This window comes from Cydia splendana, chromosome 15 (assembly GCF_910591565.1).
Source record: "Cydia splendana chromosome 15, ilCydSple1.2, whole genome shotgun sequence".
Classification (NCBI taxonomy): Eukaryota; Metazoa; Arthropoda; class Insecta; order Lepidoptera; family Tortricidae; genus Cydia; species Cydia splendana.
In genome coordinates this window covers 16,599,459-16,625,036 of record NC_085974.1, presented here as the reverse complement: position 1 = coordinate 16,625,036, position 25,578 = coordinate 16,599,459, and the positions used below count along the sequence as shown (strand labels likewise).

At 37.4% G+C, this 25,578-nt stretch overlaps 1 protein-coding gene across 1 annotated transcript in view; it reads left to right on the top strand.

Annotated features, from left to right (window-relative positions):
• The window catches only part of LOC134797741 (potassium voltage-gated channel protein Shaw), a 162,883-nt gene that overhangs the window by 75,543 nt on the left and 61,762 nt on the right, over positions 1-25,578 (top strand). The window contains exon 2 of the mRNA XM_063770097.1: positions 12,575-12,632. The gene's annotated coding sequence lies outside the window, so the exon portion shown is untranslated. The remainder of the gene's footprint in view (positions 1-12,574; positions 12,633-25,578) is intronic.

The following is a 25,578-nucleotide window of genomic DNA, read 5'->3' as shown; positions in this document are numbered from 1 at the left end:
ATGATAAACAGCCGACCATATTAGCCCTACAGTACGCTTCATTTTAGGCTGCGATCTCCTGAAGCGGAGATGAGAGGTCTCAGTGGAAAGGCAACCTAAAATGACTAGGTTCAATCGTTGTTCGGTATTCACTACAAAAGCACTATTAACTACCTTCATGGCTTTCATTTTCGATCAATATTAGACAAAGCTTCGCCATTATACCTATTAAATTTGCTTGAGATTGTAATCGCAAAATTACCTGCATTGTTACGGCTAAAAATGCCTCATCACGACTCAATAAAAAAGATTAAATAATGCTACCAGCCAGGGCTTCTAAGCTTTTGTTAAGATAGGTGGGTCAAACAGATCAGTGTGTTATGTCTTTCCTGTAGACATACACAAGAGTTAAGGGCTATAAAGGTTAATTTTCTTATTTAACCCTTATCCACGTGAAAAGGTCCTCGTTTTATTTAGAGAACTATGATAAAATCATTGCTTACATGCCCACAAGCTGTTAACTATTGCCCACAGGAGAGAAAAATGTACTGTTCGCGATAACACACTAGTTTTCTCTCCTGTGGGCAATAGTTAACAGCTTGTGGGCATGTAAGTAATGATTTTATCATAGTTCTTTAAATAAAAGGAGGACCTTTTCACGTGGATAAGGGTTAAATAAGAAAATTAACCTTTATAGCCCTTAACTCTTGTGTATGTCTACAGGAAAGACATAACACAGTGATCTGTTTGACCCAGGTGCCTAAAATGATTCTTTATTTGTAGACGTCATAAATGTGACGCAGGTGCAAATTTCAGCTTTTAGCTTATTTACTTCAGGCTCTGCTTTGAGTCAGGACATACGCATTTATGTAGAAAAAAACCGGGCAAGTGCGAGTCGGACTCGCGCACGAAGGGTTCCGTACCATAATGCAAAAAACGGCAAAAAAAAAACGGTCACACATCCAAGTACTGACCCCGCCCGGCGTTGCTTAACTTCGGTCAAAAATCACGGTTGTTGTATGGGAGCCCCACTTAAATCTTTATTTTATTATATTTTTGGTATTTGTTGTTATAGCGGCAACAGAAATACATCATCTGTGAAAATTTCAACTGTCTAGCTGTCACGGTTCGTGAGACACAGCCTGGTAACAGACGGACGGACGGACAGTGGAGTCTTAGTAATAGGGTCCCGTTTTACCCTTTGGGTACGGAACCCTAAAAAAATAGATATAATGTTAACACAAAAATTTGCATGTTACCCATATACATCATAGTTTTCTCCCGATCTTTCCGATTAGTTTATGTATTTCATTTAATACATAAGCAACATCTAATACACCGACATGTAAACTCGTAGGCAATTAAAAACATTTCATTAGCAAATAAAGCGCGATACTCAAGCCTTTAGTTACTTTATAAAAGCTTTAGGAAATTGTATAACAGAGATTAAATGTCCGCTAATGAGCCGTGAGGATTGAAAATTAATTACTTCCCAATCCTGTTTGACCAGAAGGACGTAACTCTCAAGATTAACAGACGATTCAGGGTCGTTTTTGTATTGAGAAAGTGGGTAATTGAAAATCTGTGTCAGCCGCAGTGTCCGAATATGAATGTTTACATTTTGTACGTTTCTTAATTAAGGCGAGGTTTAATTATAGGTAAAGTACTTAAGGGCTCATTTAGACGATGCGAGATCGCATGCGAGTTTCATTACTTTGCTGGTTTTCAAATCAAATCAAATATAATTTATTATCAGGAAACTAAGGCCCATAGTATATATGTACCTTACAAACTAACATACATACAATAGTAAAATCTTACAAGCTAAAAATTATTTCGGCGACACGGCGGTTTTCAGTTATGTCGCAGATTCCCACGGAACCGCCGAAACACCACACCCTTCGACCAGAATCGAGTTTTGATCGGTCGGTTGAATTGGACGTAACCAACAGTCCGCAATGTAGCTAAAATCGCATGCGAGTTCGCGCGCCGTCTAAATCAGCCTTTTGCTTAGTTTCGCTTTGTACGGTCACTGAATATGTTAATTTTATTTTGATGATTTTTATTATGATTTCTAACCTATAAGTAGGTATATCAACACAAGCGCGAGAATTAAACTTTTGGAACTGATCAATCTTGTCTAGTAACAACAACGAAACACAACACACAACACAACACAATCGACACAACACAATCGTTTGGGCACAACGAAAATCGGTCTAAAATGATTACATTTTCAAGTCTATTTCTAGACAAAAACAAGTTTCTTTATAAAATACAACAACAATCAAATGTCACAATCTGTAACGGTCTTATAATAATCTGAGTTTAAATTGTCTTTCTTCGAACGCGTCAATGACAGTTAGCTGATACGATTCCAATATCATTCAAATATCGATTTAGTGTTAGGGTAACATTCCATTTCTGACCGCAGCTGCACTACTGGTACTGAACGCGTCGCTGTTACTGTCAATTTCCATAGTAAAATTGACAGTAGTGCAGCTGCGGTTGGAAATGGACTGTCACCTTTAGGTGCACGTTCGAATCGGCCTGCTACTTATCGACACTATCGTCAACATCTGTCCTTAAACGCGAATACGTGTATCCGTCAGTAACTGTAAGTGGCTCGTGACAGTCTACAATGAGACCGACTGGCGTTTGAAAATGGAACTGTCGAAGTGAATGATGAATGATAGTTCTATGCTAATGCAGTTTTATTCCTTTAAAGACTTTTGATATCCGGCTGAACTTTAAAATGGCGAAGTCGGCCCAACATCAACAATAATTTTTAGTTTTTTTGTTCATTTGTGTTTTAAAAATTGCACTTTTAACAAGTGCAATTTTTGGTAGCTTTTTATGCAGTGAACTAACTTGGAAGTGTGCAGCTAATGAAAAATTACATCTGAAACGCGTTTAACCATTCTTTAGTCAACACCCGGCCGTCCTGGCTATTTTTAAAGTCCAGCAGGCGTATCATGGATGGCTTTATCCGCGTGATAAAATATCTGTCATTTTTAACACCGCGGGATAGAAAGTGACGGATACCGTTTTATCACGCTGTCACGTAGAAAAAATTACCAATATATCCGTGCTGCTGTCACTCTACTAAAAGCACCTACTGAACAACGTCATAATCTCATAAATGAAAACACTATTGACATCGACTAAATCATCATAAATTTGATGGAAAGCTTAAGTACGTAAGAATTGTTTCTTAAAGTAAGATAGTCGTGTCTCTTATGATCTTTTATTAATAATTACAGAATAATAGGGCCTAGTTAACTCATCCTTTATTCTTTGTAATCGAGCTTAAAGACATTCTAATAGACTTGACCTGGTGATTTATGATTATTTAAAGAAGCCAGGTGCTTATTACTGTCTATCTGTCTTTTAACTATTATTGGTTTTTTAATCAATTTAATTCATATTCATTTTAATGTTCATTTCACCAATACTAATGACTCAATTGTTATCGATATAAAGCAACTCATAAATCATAATAACAAATGTGACAACTTCTCGAATTAAATAAACTGGAAACATTTTGTCATAGCCTCCTAAGGCCCAGCCATACAAATGAAAAATCAGAAATATGCCACTGAAATTTGAACCTATAGTATAGGAAATAGAGTTGATTTGCGATTGCGTTGTTGGAAAAATAAACGAAACAAAGCAAAAACGACTCTATCCCGATTGAATAGAATTTAAATTTCATAGAATGAAGAGGTACTATAGGTAGGACCTTGGGCCTTAGAAGGATAGAACTGTGTCATTCAAGAACTGATTCAAACCTGAATGACATTCGAATTTATTTTTTTACCAAATTATATTGGCGATTTTTAGAAGCAATTTTCATATGGCTCGCGTTTTGTACACATATTTATATTTTACTGGGACGTCAGTTTTCCGTGACCACAGCTAATGTAACCTAGCAGAAATGTCGGATTAGAGGTAAAATTATGAACATGGTAGCCATGGTCTTTTTAGTGGATTGCGTTACCTTCGCCTTCCGAGGCCGCTGTTCACCATGACGACGCCACTCCTTCGATTCTCTTTTATAGGGGGAATCATGCAAAACCATTGTTTCGTCCCCGGTAACAATTGACTCCAGAAAACTCTTTCCATGTTTTTTATAGGCATCCAAAACTTCCTGCGAGCACGCTTTTCGTTCACTTCGCTGTAAGCTTGAAAAAAAGTTTCCATTTCCTGTTGTTCTAATCGCCGTGAAATAAAAACCGCAAACAATAGAAACCCAAAATCTATATCCAAAAGAACAGGCTCCAATTTCACCACGGTGACAGGTGCGACAATTGTAAAACATCACTGTTGCTGACGTCACAGGCATCCATGGGCTACGGTTACCGCTTACCATCGGGCGGGCCGTATTCCTGTTTGCCACCATCATTGTTTTATTAAAAAAAACTTTATTATATCGGAAAAAAACAGATATTTCTCTTGCTAAGTTTATGACAATTGTCACAAGAAACACTACAATTGTCACGAAATTCCGACATATAACTCATTACCTGTCAAGAATTACCTACAATTCTTCTAAATCTTGACAATTGTCAGAAACTTCGCAAAAGAAATATCTGTTTTTTTCCGATATAATAAAGTTTTTTTAAATAATGCAATGATGGTGGCAAACAGGAATACGGCCCGCCCGATAGTAAGTGGTAACCGTAGCCCATGGATGCCTGTGACGTCAGTAACAGTGATTTTACAATTGTCGCACCTGTCACCGTGGTGAAATTGGGGCCAGGATAAATGACAATTAAAATGACATATTTTTTTAAAACGGCCAAACCATACCAGCCAGAAATATTTGGACCGCACCTAAGGACTAACTAATAGGTACTCTTTTTAACTTTGTCTGTACCGGAACACCGTGTCAGGCTGTAACACCACCGTTTCCATGGCGGCCGGACAAACACAACGGAAGACGAAAATAGGCCGCTAATAACCAAGTTTTGTGGGTAACCGGCAATCAGGAACATGTGGCAAGAATTTTAATATGGACATTCCAAATAATTATACTAAACGGTGGTAGCCTAGCGGTGGGCGTGCGACTTTCAATTCGGAGATCGCGGGTGCAAACCCTGGCTCGTACGAATGAGTTTTTCGGAACTTTTGTAAAGTTGGCATCAACATATTCTAGCTCTGCCGTGTCACGCACATCTCATGTAACTTTAAAAGTTGAGTTTCGAGATAATTACGTTTAAAGTTTTAAAGATTCAAATGCTGTTATCGTTGACGGTTCATCGTAATTTTTTTATTTTTTCTAATCTACATGTAGGAAATATGGTCACAGAATAGGCCCTTTAATTTTTTTTCGCATAATTGAATAGTTTTAATTTTATTCGAATTAAATGGTTCCGCATGATCAACTCTTCCATACTATAGTGGTCACACGAAGTCATGTAAGTCAAGTTACATGACATACGCGTGATCAAACGTGACACGTATTACTTGACCAATATTGTTGTTGTATAAACCTAGCGCTCGGCCAGTCATGCCTAACTCCGGCAACTTAAGAAACGATGGTGATATTTTGGTTTTGTCAGTCATGCAACTCAAGTTAACTGAGTTGTGCCTGACGCCATCGGCAAAAAAATGAAGTTACATGAGTTAGTCATATGCTTTTCTCAGTAAATAATGAAGATTTTCAATTTTTTCTTTTAGAAGATATATCTTTAAAGGTTTTTAAGACGATTTAGACTGGTTATCCGTAACTCATGTAACTCGAGTTAACGGAGTTAGGCGTGACACGGCAGAGCTGTGCAAGTTTTTCGGACTATCCGCACTTGGTCTTGATTGGTGGTAGGTACGTCAGAGGTAATTTTTTAACTGCATTATATGCTATTGAGTATCATTTTTGTAAATAATAATGTATAAGATCAATTTGGCGTGTCATATACGGCAATTTGTCTTATCTACAGACTACATGAATGATAAAACAACGTGGGATTAATTGTGATTCGAAATGATTAATTATTTATTAGTTATACTTACCTAAAATAAACGCTGACTTATTTTATTGTAATGTAATTGAATGAAATGTAACGAAATTGGACTTGAATAAAAGGCTTTTTTATTTTTATTTTATTTTATAGTTATATTTGATTAATGATGAGGAAATGGATATTTCGATGCATGTACTTCTTTTGTTGTTTTTTTTGACATTTAGATTTTATTCTAGAAACATTCTAGACTGTTTTGTTTTTGTAAAATTCTTAGTATTAAATTTGATCTGTATAATAATCTAATATTACTATGGAATCATCATATATATAAAATTGAAAAACCAGAACGGGATGAAAAACGAAGGTCAACGCGAAATGGCGCCTTACGAATTTCTAAAAAAGTTTTTGACACGTTTCTCGAATACGACGCATGTATGATAAGAAAAAACTGTTAGAATCTATTATCTAAATATGAGAATAGAACTAGAGGATAAAAACTATCGCTTTCGATGCGTATTTAATATACAATAAGCAAAAGAAATTTCATAACAATCTTCATTTTACGACGATCGGCCATTTCTCGGCAACTCTCGGTTGGTTTCGTTTCGGTAGTCCTACAGACAAGACCAAATTATTCGTAAGTTAAAGTAACCTATAATTATGTTTGTCATGTTGGTATACAGTTATTTCGGAGTTTTTTCACACGAAGTAAAATAAAAAGTGCTCTCAACCTCAACCTTAGTCTATACGAGTGACTTATGCCATATATGACTTATCAATCAAATTAATATTATCATATTATTAATAATTTATATTTTGTTGTTTTAAATTTCTTTTTGAGTTATATTATTCAGATTCACTTCACAGCGTCGGCAAACATTGTCCTTCGTCCGGAGAACGGGCTGCCGAGATGGGCCAAAAATACCAAGTTGATAGGAAGTTATAATGTAGGTAGATAAAGTGCATGATCAGATATTTTTGAGCGACGTGATGAATGGACGTCCTAGGTACCGCTGGTACGACGTAGTTGCTCAAGATCTGCTCAACCTCGGCCATGGCGACTGGCGAGAACTATCGCAAGACCGAGAAACATAGCGTGATCTGGTGTCGGAGGCCAGGCCTCACTTTGGGTCGTTGCGTCACCGTACATCCAGAAAGGGAAATGGGGACTACCTACGTTTGTATGAAAAGGCGATTTATGGGCGGTGGTCGTCCATAATTCGTCTCAAGGCGGACATTAATCTAATGAACGTTTTTGCAACTAGGCTTATAAAAATAAATAATAATTTTATGTTGAAACAAGTTTTAAATAAATACCTACGTAGATGAAAAAATACAATATTGCCTTTTAAGTAAACAGCGCTAACTTTCTGGGAATTACAATAGATTCTCATCTTAATTGGAGATCTCATATTGCAGATTTAAACTGTAAAATTGCAAAAACAGCTTATGCCTTATCTGTACTCTCTGAAACATGTTCAGAGAATGTTGTTAAGAGCGCATACTATAGGAATGTATATTCACAACTCACGTACGGTATTATTTATTGGGGTGATTCTGTGGACGTTTTAACTACTTTCAGGTTACAAAAAAGATGCTTACGAAACATGTTTCACTTGGACTATCGTCACTCGCTTAGAAATGTATTCAAGGAAAAGCAGCTTTTGACTTTAAATGGAATCTACATACTCGAGCTTTGCCTCATTGTAAAGCGCAATGGAGAGTATTTCATAAAACTGTCCTCACTTAATGATAAATTACGCATGCAATATAAATACAACTATCGTATTCCAAAGGCCAATAATAAACTAATGGATAAAAGTGCCTATATTGCTGCAATAAAAGTTTTTAACAACTTACCTATTGAAATAAAGTCAGTTGAAGGTAAACAATTTAAAACTATCTTAAAAAAATGGCTTATTAATAGAGTCTTCTACAGCATGAAAGAGTTTGTCGATTATGATGATAGAGTATGATGCATGTAATAACTTTGTTACTAGTTAGGGGTCATCCATTAATTACATCACACGTTTAGGGGGAGGGAGGGGGTCAAGAAAATGTGACATGTTGTGACAAGGGGGAGGGGGGAGTCATAAACTTTGTGACGTCACTTTAACTATCAGTAACCGAAAATGTATTTAAATTATTTTATACGCCAATTATCATTTAAATAACAAGGTTTTGAAACGATAATCGTTTTTATTCGTTTAATTTTATTTCTTAATCAGTTTTGGGTTATATTATTACTAATATTTCTTTTGTCAAAAATATTTTGATGAAATATTAAATAAATATTTGCCGATTTCGTTGATGAAATGTGACGTCACACCAGGGGGGAGGGGTTGCCAAATGTGACCAAGTGTGACAAGGAGGGGGGGGAGGGGTAAAAAAACCTAGAAATTCGTGTGACGTAATTAATGGATGACCCCTTATAGGTTAGTCAAAATTATATTGTACGTCCGTGATGGATAAACTGTTGGTTCATAATTGTAGTATTGTCAACATCTTTGTACACAGTTATACAATAAACTATTATCTTATCTTATCTTAAATCACATCATCTTTTGAGAAATTTGCGAATTAAGTTAAATCCAAATAACGGCTACAAATAAGAAATCCCTATAACAGTTATAAACCCTGGCAGGGTTGAATACATAATAATGTCGGTATTTAACTAAACATAAGACAAACTCTTTATTTCATTTACGCGAGCGGAGCTGCGGGCCCGTCTAGTAATATATAATATTAACATCAATAAATTGCTCCGATAATTAGCTTAAGATAATATATATGTAGGTATATAATAACATCTAACCATTCATTAAGTTGCTATGCGATGGTTGATGCGACAGTTCATTCCACAGTTTAGCTGTCGAATATTTAATCATTCATCACACTCTCTATTCGTAGTCTCTTCATGTTGAAATGGTACTTTGCTTTGGCATTCCCTTCTGTTATTGCAGCTGGTAGCCCAGCTGTTAGATCTCAGCAAACGAAATACCTAGTTTATTTACATTGTGATGGTTAATTTCATCTTTTATTCTAAATGTGGTATGGATTGATTTAATTCAGTCGTCTATGTGAAGTCCAAAAACCGGCCAAGTGCGAGTTGGACTCGCGTACGAAGGGTTCAAAAAACGGCAAAAAATCACGTTAGTTGTACATGGGAGCCCCACTTAAATATTTATTATATTCTGTTTTTAGTATTTGTTGTTATACCGGCAACAGAAATACATCATGTGTGTTTCAACTGCCTAGCTATCACGGTTCATGAGATACAGCCTGGTGACAGACAGACGGACGGACGGACGAACAGACGGACAGCGGATACTTAGTAATAGGGTCCTATTTTTACCCTTTGGGTACGGAACCCTAAAAATCTAATAACTTTTAAAGAAATGTAATAATTACAAAAAAAAAATTAGGTACGAATATAAAATTTACATTTAATTGAAGACTGTAGCCTATGGAGGGTCTGCAGCCAATACATTTGCAACGTTGTCGTGTTGACAGGGACAATGTCACTGCATCTGTCAATTCAGTTTAGGGTTGCCATATATTATTATTATGTCAGTATTTCTCCTTATTGCTTCTTCCCTCTTCAACGCTGAACTGTTCTGTGGTCGTGGTTTCAACGTAACAAACAGAAAAAGTCGAAAATGGTTATTGAAAGCGAATATCAATTATAATTTAAAATCAACTAGAGTTAGAGCAAGAAAAGTCTGCAGCGATTTTGATAGCCCACGCAGTGCAAGTGTTATTTATACGCCGTAATTTCATAGAAGTTTGACGTTTAAAATGACACTATCAAAATCGCTGCAGACTTTTCTTGGTCTAACTCTAACATTAATTACGGTTGACACAGTTTGGAACAGTTGACCCTAAGGGCGGACTGTTTCAAAGTTACGTCCATTCATATTTAACCATATGGGAAGTTTGACAGTTAATTATTATAACAGCTGTTCCCATGTATGTACCTATGTCACTGTCTGTCGCATAACGGGACAACATGGAAACTTCGAGAATTTGGTTACATGATGTATAGCTGCCGATGGGAGCGCTGGTGGCCTAGCGGTAAGAGCGTGCGACTTTCAATCCGGAGGTCGCGGGTTATACCCCGGCTCGTACCAATGAGTTTTTCGGAACTTATGTACGAAATATCATTTGATATTTACCCGTTTGGTTTTCGGTGAAGGAAAACATCGTGAGGAAACCGGACTAATCCCAATAAGACCTAGTTTCCCCTCTGGGTTGGAAGTTCAGATGGCAGTCGCTTTCGTAAAAACTAGTGCGTACGTCAAATCATGGGATTAGTTGTCAAGCGGACCCCAGGCTCCCATGAGCCGTGGCAAAATGCCGGGATAACGCGAGGAAGAAGAGAGAGAGATTTATAGCTGCCGCACCAATCATCGTGAATCGCTATAATGCTGTTGGTGGCCCATTCTGACTAAAGGTCGTATCAATCTCTCTCTCTCTCTCTCTCTCTTCTTCCTCGCGTTATCCCGGCATTTTGCCACGGCTCGTGGGAGCCTGGGGTCCGCTTGACAACTAATCCCATGATTTGACGTACGCACTAGTTTTTACGAAAGCGACTGCCATCTGAACTTCCAACCCTAAATATGAAATGATATTTCGTACATAAGTTCCGAAAAACTCATTGGTGCGAGCCGGGGTTTAAACCCGCGACCTCCGGCACAGAATAAATAATAGTCCTAGGTACAGAAGACTCACTCTCTAACAAAACGCGTCTGTTACGATCAGGACAGGTATGGCCGCTAGGTGGCGACAGCGCCACGCGCGGCTTATGGCTAGCCACCAAAATTGGTTAGGAACGTATGTACTTTTAGCTACCTGTTGCAAAGCGACGAAATCGCGGAGTGAGCCACGCCTGCCTCCGGATTGAAAGTTGCACGCTCTTACCGCTAGGCCACCAGCGCTTCATAAAAGTTAAGCATGTCGTTTTAAATGAAAAATGAAATGAAATGAAAATTTAGAATAATTTATTTCAGGCAACTAATGGCCCATACATAAATACCTTAAAACTAGCATACATATTATATAAAAATTTAAACAAAACTAAAAAAAAAAAAAAAAATATAGGAGCGGCTTTCTGGCAACAAGTTTGTGTGACTCTTAAGAACCCCATTAGTTTTAAGATTCAGTTACCATTAATGGGAACGTCCCATGTTCCGACTGAAATTGAAATGAATTTCAGCTGAATTAATTTCATTTGATGTACAAATTGATGGGTTGAGCTGCATAGCTAATATCTTACGCTATAAAGCTCATGAATTTTAGTTGAGAAATAGCGAAACTGTCAAAAGATAATAATATTTATGGTCATAGCCCGGTTTTTTGGGGGCAAAAAAGTGCCAATGTTCCATAGGAAGAAATTTCTAAATCATAATAGAAGTTATGACTAACGGCGCGATTAGGAAAATGAATTAAAGATTCACTACATATGAAATAGTACAGATATGTGACGTTCCATGGCAAAAGGTACCTTATGGCGGCCGCAATAATATTGGAGCGGCGTTAATTATAGCGTAAGCGCCAACCGCCATAAGGTACCTTTTGCCGTGGAACGTCACATATCTTTACTATTTCATAATCTAGTAAATCTCTAATTCATACATAAGAACTACAAAATTTTTAAGCGCCACTCGCACCATCCCACTAACCCGGGGTTAACGGGTTAAACCGTTGACCCTGTGTCAAATTGTACTGGTCACCATGGTAACTCCAGGTGCCGTGCAGTGCGACAGGAAACCTCCTAGAGTGCCGAGTCTCTTGTCATTCCTCTTGATCAGTTGATCCGGGGGAAAGGTAAGGGTTCTTGGACGGTGCGCCCCGGGGGCAACGGTAAGTAATCTCTTGATTTTCAAGTAATTCCTTACCGGTGCTGCCAATGTCCTGTCGTGGGGGGGTTGAGGGGGTTCCGCACAGGGTGTTCTCTCATTGAGGGAGAGTTCACCCGAGTGTGTGCTGGAGGGGGGCCTTCGGGCCGGGCGGCTGCGGTCGCGGATGAGGCCTTCGGGCCGGGCGCCTTCGGGCGCGTGAGGGCACAGGAATGCCGCTGCCCTGTATAAAACTGCGGTCCCCGTAACTGTCTAGGCAGAGGGCCTATGATGACGGCCGGGGGGGTTGCCACTGCTGGCCGGCGCCGGCGTGGTGGCCACGAGGATGACCACCTCTATAAAAAATCGCTAAGACAACCTGAGGGGGTGGAACCCGGGGTTTTTCCATCTCCTCCCGGCGTGGAGGTTGTCATGAGGGATCAGTGTGTGGTGTCGCCCTGCATACTACCTTCGAGAGGGGGAGCTTCGGCTCCAGGGCCTTTAGGTCCAAGGAGGGGACAGCCTCGGCTGTCGGCAGCAGGCGGTGTTCGCGGTAGAATGCTCTGCGATCCCGTGTTCACCGTCACCATTGCTGCGAGACGGGCATACCGTGGAGGGTTTAGTCGGTATTTAGCCCCTTGGCCACGAGTCCGACATATCCATCCTAGTTCCCCGGCTAGGCGGAATGCCTAAATGCATTACTCCACGTAAAAAAAAAAAAAAAAAAAAAAGGTGCCGTGCAGTGCCGCTAAGAGTTCAATAACCACAATTCTAACATATTTTTCTTTATTTCAGGAGCACACAACCCTTTAAGGGTTGCCAGTAAAACGGCGTTCCTCGCCAGCATAGTCACGTAAGTAAACTCTCCCAAATTAGTACAATTTCTACTAAAGGGGCATCCCTATCACATTCTTTTTTACCTTTGGTAAACTTGATACCAAACAGTTGCTACGCAAAATTCGTCTTAGTCTCTTGGAGTTAAGGACACCGTATAATGCGGTTTAAGTTTCGTAACGGCAAATGCAAAGTGGCACTTCGCCTACATTTCAGCGAGGCATACAATTATTTTATTCTTTTATCTTTATTCGCTTCACGGTTTTAGGGTTCTTTTGTTTTTGCTGAAAGTTTACCGGTTTGAGCAACATTTAATTAGGTTTAGTACCTATTTAATTAACTAATTAGTATAGCAATGTTTTCTCTCTCTCTCTCTCTTCAGTCGTTCCCTCATTCCTGAGGATCGTGATCACTTGGTTTCACATTCTTGATCAGCTGTCTCCATCGGTCTCGATCCATTGTTGCCCTCACTGCTTGAGCAATGCTGCTTTAGCAATGTTTTAGGTAAGTTTAAATTTCAGTTGGGTAAATAATCAATTACTGACCACCTTATACTAAAATGAATTAGTGTCACCTATAAACAGAATTAATTTTGTGTATAAGGTGTCAATAACTGGTCACCCTTAAATAACTCACCACCTTATACTTACTCCGCTGGCTCAGCCTCCCAAAATGAGACTTGTAGACATATTTTAGACATCACCAAGATACGATAACGATATCGACGATGGAAAGGAGAAACCCCTTAAGCGACATTTTGCTAACTTTACAGGAGAGCGTTTAAAAGTATACATTTTCAATAAAAAAATCGTAACTTTTTTTCTAGTTGTTTTAAAGACTTCAGTTCTATGAACGTATTTTATTAAATTGTAATACCTAATCATTAGTAGTAACGTTACTGAAAAAATCATAGAATCTTCGGATATAAATGTCGTTTAATTTAAAGTGACCTTAAGATAAAACCAGAGAAACCCTTTAAGCGACATTACAATTTTTAGGCAGATACTAGAAAAAAACAATGAAACGATCTTTTATATCATACGTATTACTGGAATATTACTTTAAGCAACTATAGTGAGGACAACGTTTTCTCATTATTATTAACTTACTTACTTACTTAAAGAGATTTTTTGGTCCAGAATTGTGTTACCTATGCAACTAATATAATTAATTATTATGTATACCTATTTTAAATCCAATATAAACACAATTATTGATAATTATGTCATCTTAAACGGGTACCTTGTAACCTAAAACCGGAAAAAACAGGAATGTACAGGGTAAACATGAATAAGTAAATAAAACAAAAAAAAAACGATAGCTATTGTTTATTTAAATTCCAAGTTTGTACTTTCTTTAATCACTCTTGTGTTTTAAAAACTTAGTGTTAGTAATTTATTAAACACTAATTGTAATACTAGTACTGGCATACATAATCCTAAATATTAAACATTAACCTCAAATTAAATATGTTACTTCTTAAATACATAATATTAATTATAATAAATGAACACTTATAAATTAACAACAAACTCACAAAATATCGTACATACCTAGCTGTCTGTGACGGCAAACAGCGAGACAACCGCCTCCCCGCGATGTTCGCTGCCGACTGAAGCGACCGACTGGTTACTTCGTGGTCATAAAACCGCCATTTACAGGTATATTACACTAAAATTGGTACACTGATGCGACGATTGACAAGTAAAAGCGATAATTTAAGCCCCAGGATACCTTTTAGATCTTTAACTTAAACGACTAAAGCAAGTTTTAACAACTACATTAAGCGACATAAATGCTAAAATTCTACGTGTCGCTTAAAGGAGCAAATTCTGTCATAAATTTTGTGACAACCAATTAACCGACAGCATTTGTTGTTCATAATACCAAAAGACACGATTAAGCGCCTAACCTTATATATTCAGTATTTGTAATAAACACTTTAACGCCAGCACTACAAATTCAAGCAATATTTAAAATCACTTTAAGCGATCAAGTATAAATTTGTGTGTAGTTTAAGTGACGTAGTTCAAATTTAAATCAAATTATGTGTCGCATAAAGGGGGGGGGGGGGGGGTTAAATGTGTCCACTATTAATAACCTAACTTAACCGACATCAAAGTCATCAGATCGCTACGTAACCCGGCTTAAAAGACGCAGAAAAAAAACTGATTCCAACGGTATATATAACTCAACTACAATCAAAATGTCGCTTAAGGGGTTTCTCCTTTCCCCCGTCGATATGTTTAAGATCTAACCTGTCAAATTTGACATTTACGCGATTCTGGAGATACTGTTGAACGATTTCCACAGGATATGACTTAGAGATCCAATTCACATCTAATAGATATCTTACTCTATCTAACGTAAAAGTGATATTGGTTGCCCGGATTGCGCTGCAAAAGAGAACTAGTTGATATCTAAACTATAACATATCTAGAATGGATCTAGTACGTGTCGTCTCTTGTGAATATCTTGAAGTTCGAATACGGCAGTTGCCCTCCGACACAAGACAGCGCCACTTTTCTCATTCCTGTGCGACCTCTCGCCAATTGTTGCCTCGAAGTTGCCGCAGAACCGCCTCCACCATGTCGCACCAGCGATATCTGGGGCGTCCAATAGGATGACCGATATACACGGTGGCCAAAAAATAAATGCTCCATGGCAACGGGATTGCACTTATTTTTTGGCCACCGTGTACATCGCTCATTGCATATTCGATTGCGATAGAGAGGCAGATAAAGTAATTAAATTTAGTATTTGGCCTCAGAGCTCAGAATAAAGAAACAACGGGTTGCACTCCGGGAGTGCCGGCAGAAGTGAAAACTCAATGACATTGTAACAGTTTTGCGATCAGGTCACGTGTCCGTCTTACGAATTTTCAATATGTCGAATCTGTCGGTCACGTGACCTGTCGCGAGTTTAACATTTTTTCCCCATCACAAAAAGTGCACAGCGCCGCTAAAGAAGTTTTCACTTCAAAAACAATGGCGGAACCCATAACACACGTAATTGTCCGTAAAACGAAGTGCCTTATCCAATTCAATCTTATTCCACCTGCTCTTTTCCTCAAATGTGCTTTTCTTATCGTGTTATGTTCCTTCGCGTAGAATCTGTACCTAATAGCATATATTTCGTAAGATAATGTTTAAAGAAAATTTATAAGTAGGTTTTTCATGACATAATGGTTTAAGGGTTACATTGAATCGCAAGGAAACAGTGATCATCGATTTTTAAACTATAAGGAATTGGTTTCTGAACGCTTTCGAACATCAAATAGTCATAAGTCATAATAATCAGTAATCCTAGAGTAAATTTCATTTGATATGACGTGAAGTACGCGTTTGCGTTAAGTCAGGCGTGGCTCACTCCACGATTTCGTCGCGTCACAACAAGTACATGCGGCCCACACCAATTTTGGTTTCTAGCCATAGTAGTTGCCGCGCACCGCTACGGAACGAACGCCTGCTCGCGCTTGCGCCACCTAGCGGTCATATCTGTCGTAATAGACGCGTTTTGTTAGAGAGTGAACCTTCTGTACGTAGTACTATTATTTATTCTGTGGTTAAGTGTAGTTTTGTATGGGATTGAGCTTCCAAAAGCTTGGCGCGCTGTTCAAAATCCCATACAAAAATAGACAAAACGCAAACACGAACGCTCGTCATATTGAATGAAATTTACACTAGGGTTTGTAATATATGTAGTTTAAATTATTATTATCGTTTTACTGTTGAAGTCGGCATATAATGATAATATATATTATATTCTATAATCACTAACTGCGCGATTCGTGAAATGAATTAGAGATTCACTAGATTTGAAATAGTAAAGATATGTGACGTTCCACGGCAAAAGGTACCATTGCCCCGGCTGAATATTGAAGCGGCGTTAATAATAGCGTAAGCGACAGTCGCCATAAGGTACATTTTGTCGTGGAACGTCACATATCTTTTACTATTTCATATCTAGTGAATCTCTAAATAATTTCCCGAATCGCGCCGTAAGTAGAGTAAGTATTAGGTACTAAAACACAAATTCATCCACAACTTGAAAATGTTTTTTCGATTAAATTTCCCATTTGTCTCTCGAATTACTCAATTTAAGGGACGGGCTTCTATAAATGACCCTTCTTTGAAAATATTAGGCCAATTGATCCTTCGAGTAACTCAACTACCGACCCCAGGGAAAGTTACGAAGGGAAAGTATACCCAATTCCCTTGATCAATGTCAATCATCCAATTTTATTATTATAATTATTTAAAAAATAAGCAAATATTTTTAGAACGTTTTTGTCTTTTGTTTTATTTAACCAGCTTTTCGGTGAAGGGAAACATCGTGAGGAAACCGGACTAATCCCAATAAGGCCTAGTTTACCCTCTGGGTTGGAAGGTCAATGACAGTCGCTTTCGTAAAAACTAGGGCCTACGCTAATTCTTGGGATTAGTTGCCGAGCGGTCCCCATGCAGGCTCCCATGAGCTGTGGCAAAATGCCGGGACAACGCGAGGAAGATGATGATGTGGTCTTTATTTTTCAAAATTATTTACTACTTGGAAAGCTGAATGCTTAAAATTTTATTATGGAATAAATATTTCCTAGTCGCAAACCAAACTAATTCGGGGTCGTAAGACTACTTACACTTGCATAGTCGTAGCAGGAGTGAAAGAGATGGTAATGTGATCTCAGTCGTCATTTTGGTTTGCTGATATTATATATATATATAGTATGTAGTATGTCGGTGGACGAAAGCGATACAAATAAAACCACCTGAGTAGGCTTTCAAAGGAATCTATTTAGATTTCCCTGTGAAAAGGAAATACGCAAAGGGTGTCCCCATTAAGCGTAGTTTAGGCTGAATAACGGATGACTCACGCTAGACCGGGCCGGGGCCGGGCCGCAGCTTCCGGCGCTTCGTTTTCTATGGAAAGCACCACGTGATCACCGATCAGCCGTCATAAATGACATATCGGTCTAGCGTAAGTCATCCTTTAAGCTTTCAACTATAAGCAAAATTCAACTATTTAATTTGTTATGCTAAATGAAAATTAGTTAGTAGGGTTGATAATTTATGCTTTTGAAAATTTAGCAAACATTTTGGTTCGTTTAGATTACTCTTGATACAGTAGGGCAAAACTCTGCGTAGAGGGCGTAACTAGCACAATCCCAGGACCTACCGCGAAACACGAAAAACTAAAGTTCAGTTTCTGCCTCTCTATCACTCTTGCCTATTAAATCGATAGAGAGGCAGATAACGAAATTTCGATTTTCGCGTTTCGCGCTAGGCCTCCTGTAAACAAACCGCCTTGATGCATTCATGTCATAGTGAAAACTTGTCAAAAAACTGTTTAAGGCCTAGTATGTATAAGTTACTCTATGGTTTACTATGTGCACTAATGCTGCACTCTGGCGGCAGAACATTGCAGTAATACTCCCTATTCATATTTTATCGGTTAATATTTTAGCCGTGAAACTGTCAGAGTATCAAGTATTAATAATATTAGCACACTCATGTGACATTTTACCTTATCAAAAAGCTAATATTTCTATTGCCTCAATATTGGAGTAGATATCTGAACGCATTATGACTGAAGGTGGCACTCTAAAAATATTAGCCGATAAAACGTCGAGTGACACGATATCATTGCTGTCAGAGGGGATGTGTTATTCAATATGTGACATAGGTACTAGTAAAAACATCTTTCTGGAGTTAGTTTCGTACATCATGATAATATTTACCTACTTTTACCTGTATGTAAATAATATACAGTGGAACCTCGCTAAGACGAAATTCTCGTTAACACGAAATAAAATGCTACTCCCTTCCCTTCAGAGACCAAAACCTCCATAACTCGAATTATTTATCCTCATTAAAACGAAGTAACCAACGATTCCCTTCACGACTATTCAGTAAATTTTTTACCTCTATAGGTAATTCGAAGTTATTTACTAACAAACCTCTGTAACTCGAAAAAGACTATTTAAGACTGTATTTGATGTATTTCTATAATTACCTCTCTAACACGAATTTTTCATGCGTTTTACCACTGTAACTCGAAACCTCTTAAAGACCAACAAAAACCTCTTTAAGACGAAACCTCATTTAACACGTAGTTTTTGGCGTTTCCCTTGAGATTTGGGCTATCGAGGTTCCACTGTATGTATTTTGTGTAGCAGTAACCGCATACTTTATCCACATCTCCATTACTGAAAACCCCAGAGTGCGTCTCGTATTATCTGATATTTTATATGCAACAGATACCGGTTTAAAATTTATGTGGTTTAACCCTTTATACCTTCCGCCTCCTTCGTACCAAGTACGTCAATCCAGATCCAAAAGCTCATAGAAACCAGTATAATCGAGCTCTCTGATTACGTACAGTTGCTAAAGATCTGTAGGTCAGCTTATAATGGTCTACGATTAGTCTTCATTCGCTTTCGTATGGGTACGTATCAGGCATCACGACCCTTGGGATATTATCAGGTATGTATTTATGACCCTGGCAATGTGCTTTTAAGGCGTACAAATATGTGCGTCATAAGTACTTATAAAACGCCCTATAATATTCACTTAAGTATACGACTACAAAGACGGCTATTGTAGGTGTATTCTGTTATGAAAATATATTTCTTAAATTTTTTTTTGTTCATTTGATGATCCAATAATACACCCATAGGTATATTATTTATCAATTATCATATCACCCTAAGATAAGATAGTTTCAGTCAGTCCCATAGTATATTGTGGAAGACCTATAAATTACTAGCGACCCGCCCCGACTTCGCACGGGTTACACAAAACCTTAACAAATACCTAAACCTCCCTCAAGAATCACTCTATTGATAATTAAGTGAAAACCGCATGAATATCCGTTCAGTAGTTTTTGAGTTTATCGCGAACATACATACACACAGACAGACGCGGCGGGGGACTTTGTTTTATAAGGTCTACACCTTAGCGCCACTTGCACCATCGCACTAACCCGGGGTTAACCCATTGTCAAATTGTATTGGTAACCATGGTAACTTCAGATTTAACCTAACCCCGGGTTAGTGAATGGTGCAAGTAGCACTTATGGATATTCACCTCATAAATCATGGCATGGGTAAGGCGTTAAAATACTCACTGTACACCTATTTCGATTAAAAAAGTATTACTTTTCAATAAAATTACAAAGAACAAAGGCAGCCGAGAACTTGGCTCAAACTAATCTATTCTTCAGAGGATAAGAACTTTGAGATCAACCCCACAGTAATTAAAGCGGGTTTCATAAAAAGGGGTCATTAAAAGTGTCAACTTGGGAACTTCCTCACTTCAAGTTGGTGTTCACTTATAGTTTGTTACCTAAGGGACTTTTATCACTATATTAACCGACTATGCGAACAACTAGAGCGTGCGACTTTCAATCCGGAGGTCGCGGATTCAAACCCCGGCTCGTACCAATGAGTTTGTCGGAACTTATGTACGAAATATCATTTCATATTTACCAGTCGCATTTCGGTGAAGGAAAACCTAGTGAGGAAACCGAACTAATCCCAATAAAGTCTAGTTTCCCCTCTGGGTTGGTAATTTACTTTTCACCTCAGCAGCTCGAACAAGGGTACTTTGCTTCTTAAAAACAGTGAGCAAAATGCGATTTTGCTCACTGAGTGAGACAAAATGACATTCAAGTGACCTTTATAGTCAAATGTCATTTCAACATGCGGGGTCTAATACAAGTTCGAAATACTTGGGTTCTATTATCTCTGTCCCTTTCACACTGTTAGCAAAAAGAAACAGACGAAAAAAGTTCAAACGACATTCAACGGTATATTGACTGTTTATAATAGACCCCCAAAAACCTCAGAACGCATCGTTCCAAATCACGTACGAGCTCCGTACGAGTATGAATTCTTAATAATTATTTAATTAAAATAAAGATTAAACTGATAAAAATACTATATTTTAGGTATTTTATTGTACAATTAAAATAATGAACTCAACAAATAAACAGATTATCTCGCAAAATTAATTATTTTACTTTTAAGAATTTCTACTATAGTTGACAAATAGTACGAATCCGCAATTCGGACCGTATCTTACAAAGTTTTTTTTTTTTTTTAAAGTTGTCGATTGAAGTGTCAGTTGATGTTCGTTATTTCGATATTATTTTACTGAAATTTATTATTACGTTTTGTTTTCGTGTTCGATTGCGGTAATTAAACTTAATTGTTTGTATATCTTAAGAAAACATGAGTGCATAGGTATTAAGTGACGAAGAAGGATTACATTTTTCAAGTTGTCTAATAGGTATGTTCTCACTGCTCAGGTGAAAACTTTTGTGTACTACACGAGATCAAAGTTATTTACATCTCGTGCGCTTTTGACTCCCCTACTACGCTACGCTCAAGATTCTAAATTAGATTCAATCGCTACGCTCGTGAATCTATTATAGAATCTTTCGCTTGCACGGGACTCAAAATAAGCACTCGAAGAAATACCAAACTTTGACCTCTTGTTGTACAAATAACTATAGTCTTAATAATTTTCTTAGCCTCACATATATAGTTAGTCACTATTTTACATCACATGACATCCCACCATGCAAAAACATTTTCATGTAAAATGTTACTAAAACTAGACTATAAGGCTCGCACTGTCAAAAAGTTACCAGATCTCATGGAGAGCCAAGCTTCTAACTCTACAAGCCCTAACTTCACAAACTCTACAGTGTAGAGTTTGTGAAGTTTGACTAAGGTGTAGAGTCTACACCTTAGTCAAAATAATTACCTATGTGGTTTGAAAAACGTAAAACGACGTAAAACGGAAAACGTATAATTTTGTAATTATTCGGACACAATAATTATCTATTTAAAACATAAGTCGAAAAACTTCAAGGAGTTATTACAGAAAAGTGGTCTCCACTTATATTTTTTCTGTCAATTAACGGACTATTAATGACTATATTAAATACGAATACTTTGATTGTTTGAGACCATCTAAAATACAATGACGAAAGTTTGTAATTAGATATTTACTGATGTTTTTTTAAATATAGATACTTATACATATTGATAATATTAAATATATGTTTCGCTCCATAACGAACAGCTTCAACGGGAGTCCGCGTTGGCAGCTGCTTACATTTAGCACAACAGTAATAAAATAAAATAATACGATATATGAATGAATGAATGAATGAATGAATGAATGAATGAATGAATGAATGAATGAATGAATGAATGAATGAATGAATGAATGAATATGATATGACCATGAATGAATGATATAACCATGACGTGACGTCATTATTTGTTGGCATTTAAAACGAACCGTTTTAGGGCTTTGTAGGGATATGTGACTCACAGGCCAATTCAAATGTACACTGACATTAGAATGATATTTGAATCATAATATTTACTTATCGTGCGTCTCGCCCGTGCGAATGTATGTACGAACAAGTATTACGAGCGAAATCCACGATATTTTAATGACATCAGTTAGATGTCAGTCTGATATCATGTACGTTCGAATTGGCCGGTCACAGAAGTTACTTAATAGGGAATATTACGCGAAACTCCGCGTAGGGGGCGCCACTACCACTATAATTCAATTGCAAAACTGTCTACAATGCTTACCCGCAGAGCAGCCGCAGCGGCTCGCCAGCAGGAGACTGATAAACTCCAACTTACCTTGCTGGAGTTGAAAATATCCAAGGAATCTTGTGCTCAATTGCTCAGTGAAAGGGAAGACAGTGAGAAGGAACTATTATTAGTACTTAATAGCAATGATAAGCTTAAAAAGGAACTTTGCTCATTAGAAGCTGACTACAATAATGTAAATTCAGAGCGGGCCCGGCTTCAGGAGACGGTTGACAGGTTCACTGAGTGTAGTGCTGCGTATGAGCAGGCCCTGAAGGACATCAACTCATTGGAGAGAGCACTGCACGACGCCCACGAACAGATCTATGAGCTACAGGAGGCCCAACACAATGCAGCAGTGGCACACTCTCAGAGCTTGTTCGAAGAACTGGTCCGGCCCGACTCTCAGTTGGTTGCCGCACCAATTGAAAACCTTGTGGCCCCTACAGATTTAGCCTATGATACTACCACACCAAGGTTAGTAAATTGCAGCGGGAACAAACTAAAGAAATATATTAAATTAAATAGACTCATAAAAAAAAACCAAAACTTGTCAAAAATAAATAAATTGTTTTTTAAAAAATTGAGATTTTGTAAAATTAATGTTAATTTAGTGGATAAGTTAGATTTATATTCTGCCCAGTTAGAAAATAGTCAATTGCAATATGAAACCGACACACAGACTTTAAAATTAAAAATTCAGAGTTTGGAGGATTCCATAGAATCCTTAGAAAAAATAAATGAGAGTTCTAAAAAGGTGATTAATGAATATTCTTTGGCCATGGATGATTTAATATCCCAGATTAAGCTTAATTCAGAACGGTTTGAGTCACTGACCAATGCCCAGTCATGTACTTGTAAGCAAGTGACTGAACATTCGTCGACCAGTTTACTCGACCTAAGCCTGTGTGACGGTTTACCACAACAGCATGTAAATGATAATAGCTCCTTCCACACTACACAACAAAGCACACCTAAACCTAATGTTATTATGTATTCTGATGAAATTGGAAGCAATATGAGCTCATTTTTTAGCTTTTACCTAAAGGGACTTAGTACAATCAGCAATTGTCTGCCTCACAGTAGCTTTGAAAATATCTTAAAACAAATTTTAAATGACAGTAATATTAATTCTAAGACAACACTGCTTATTCTTATGGGGAATAGGGGTAATGTGAACAAAAGTAATTTAATTAAATACTTTGAACAGTTAAACTCGCTTGCAGTGCATGAAATTATTTTTTTCACATTCCCCTATTGTGAGCAAATGTCAGAGGCAGAAAATACCACTAGACATAAGTTAAATATATCTCTATATAATCTTTGTACATATAGTAGTAAGTTTAGCATAATTGACACCAACAATTTTGTTAGTAAATACCATATGCCTATGGTGTTTTTGACTAAAGGCAAGTGTTGCCTTTCAAATTATTACAAAAGACAAATAGCTTTATCGCTATCATATTTACTTGACATGTCTGCCAAGAATTTGGCAGACAATTCTGCTCCTATTGAGCAGCCCAGTATGAACATGGAATTGGTTCCAGTCATAACCAATGATTTAATAGATTTAAACTAGGTGTTAAGACAAAAGATTCTGTCTCTGGCAATTTAGTTTTAAATAAATATAATGAAAAATACTGCAAACATGGAAAGTATATCCACCTGGTGCATCAAAATATTCAATGTATTAGAGGAAAAAATTTACAGATAGAACTTTTTTTGAATGATTTTAATATTGATATTTTATGTCTTACTGAACATTGGTTAAATAATAATGAATTAATGCCCCAATTTAATAATCACCAGGCGGGAAGTTCGTTCACCAGACTTAGTTCCATACATGGTGGGTCATTAATTATATTAAATAGTCAGTTAAAATTTAAGGAACGTAAGGACATTGTATCCATGTCTGTTGAACGGACTATAGAACTAAGTGCAGTAGAATTAGAGCAATTTATTGTTGTCTGTGTGTATAGGCCGCCATTAAGTAATTTTGAATTATTTGAAAACATAATGGAATCTGCCCTACTTAAAATATCATCTTCTAGTAAGAAATTGCTTATATGCGGCGACTTTAATGTAAATATTATGGAAAATTCAACAATGTCTTGTAGATTATTGAATCTTTTTAAATCTTGTAATCTCAACCACATGTTTATGGAGCCCACTAGAGTGACTGCTACTAGTGCAACCTGTATAGATAATATTTTCACAGATATTTTTCCTATTGCTAAAAAAGTTATCAGCAATTTAGAATCAGACCACTTAGGTCAATTAATGGTATTTGAGGCATTAAGGAAAAATACCATGAGAAAACAAATAACTTTTGTACCAGTAACCTCGGACCGCGTGGAAAGAATGAAGCTAAGTTTAGTTCAGGCGCTACCCTTTTTGTCTTCCGATATGAGTCCTAATAGTATGTATAATTCATTCTTTCACACTTTTATGGATCATTATAATGCGATATTCACCTCAAAATCGGTCGTAGTTAGTGGTGCATCAGTTTTTAGTGAGTGGGCTACTGCGGACTTACATCAAAGAAGACGTGAACTGTATGCCTTATACGAGGAACGGCGGTTTAATCAGAGTGATGAATTTAAAGAACATGTGAAGGAGTATTCGAAGAAGTTTAAAGTAGATTGTCATATAGCTAAGCGAAATTATCTAAGTCAGAAAATAAAAAGTAGTTCCGACATTGTTAAAGCAACCTGGAAAGTTATAAATGTGGAGACTGGTCGCTCTAAACACACAATTAAAGAGCTTAAACTAAACATTGATAACAAAATTATAGATTCCAATTTAGAAGTAGCTACAGAATTTGAAAAATTTTTCACCGAGGTACCAGTATCCACAACTAAGGATTTAAATTCATCACCCTCATCTGCTGTTACATTATTAAAACATAACGCTCCAGAGTGTTGTGGAGACCTTCATTTTGAACATGTTTGTACCTCAGATGTAATAAAGGCGTTTAAATCAATTAATGTCAAAAAAACTAATGACCTCTGGGGAGTCTCTGTCCATGCTGTCAAATCCTTAGTAGAAATTGTAGCGCCTGACTTGGTAGTTATATTTAACAACAGTGTTGATTGCGGCGAGTTTCCTGATCTAATGAAATATAGTAAAGTAATTCCTTTATTTAAATCTGGTAGCAGCTCTGACCCCACTAACTTTAGACCGATATCTGTGCTACCAACATTTAGCAAGATTTTTGAAAAATTAGTTCTTTCTCAATTAGTACGACATTTTAACGTTAATAATTTGATGCATAATAAGCAGTTTGGTTTTACACGGGGTCGCTCAACAACCGATGCCGGTGTTGAGCTAATTAAGCATATTTTCGATG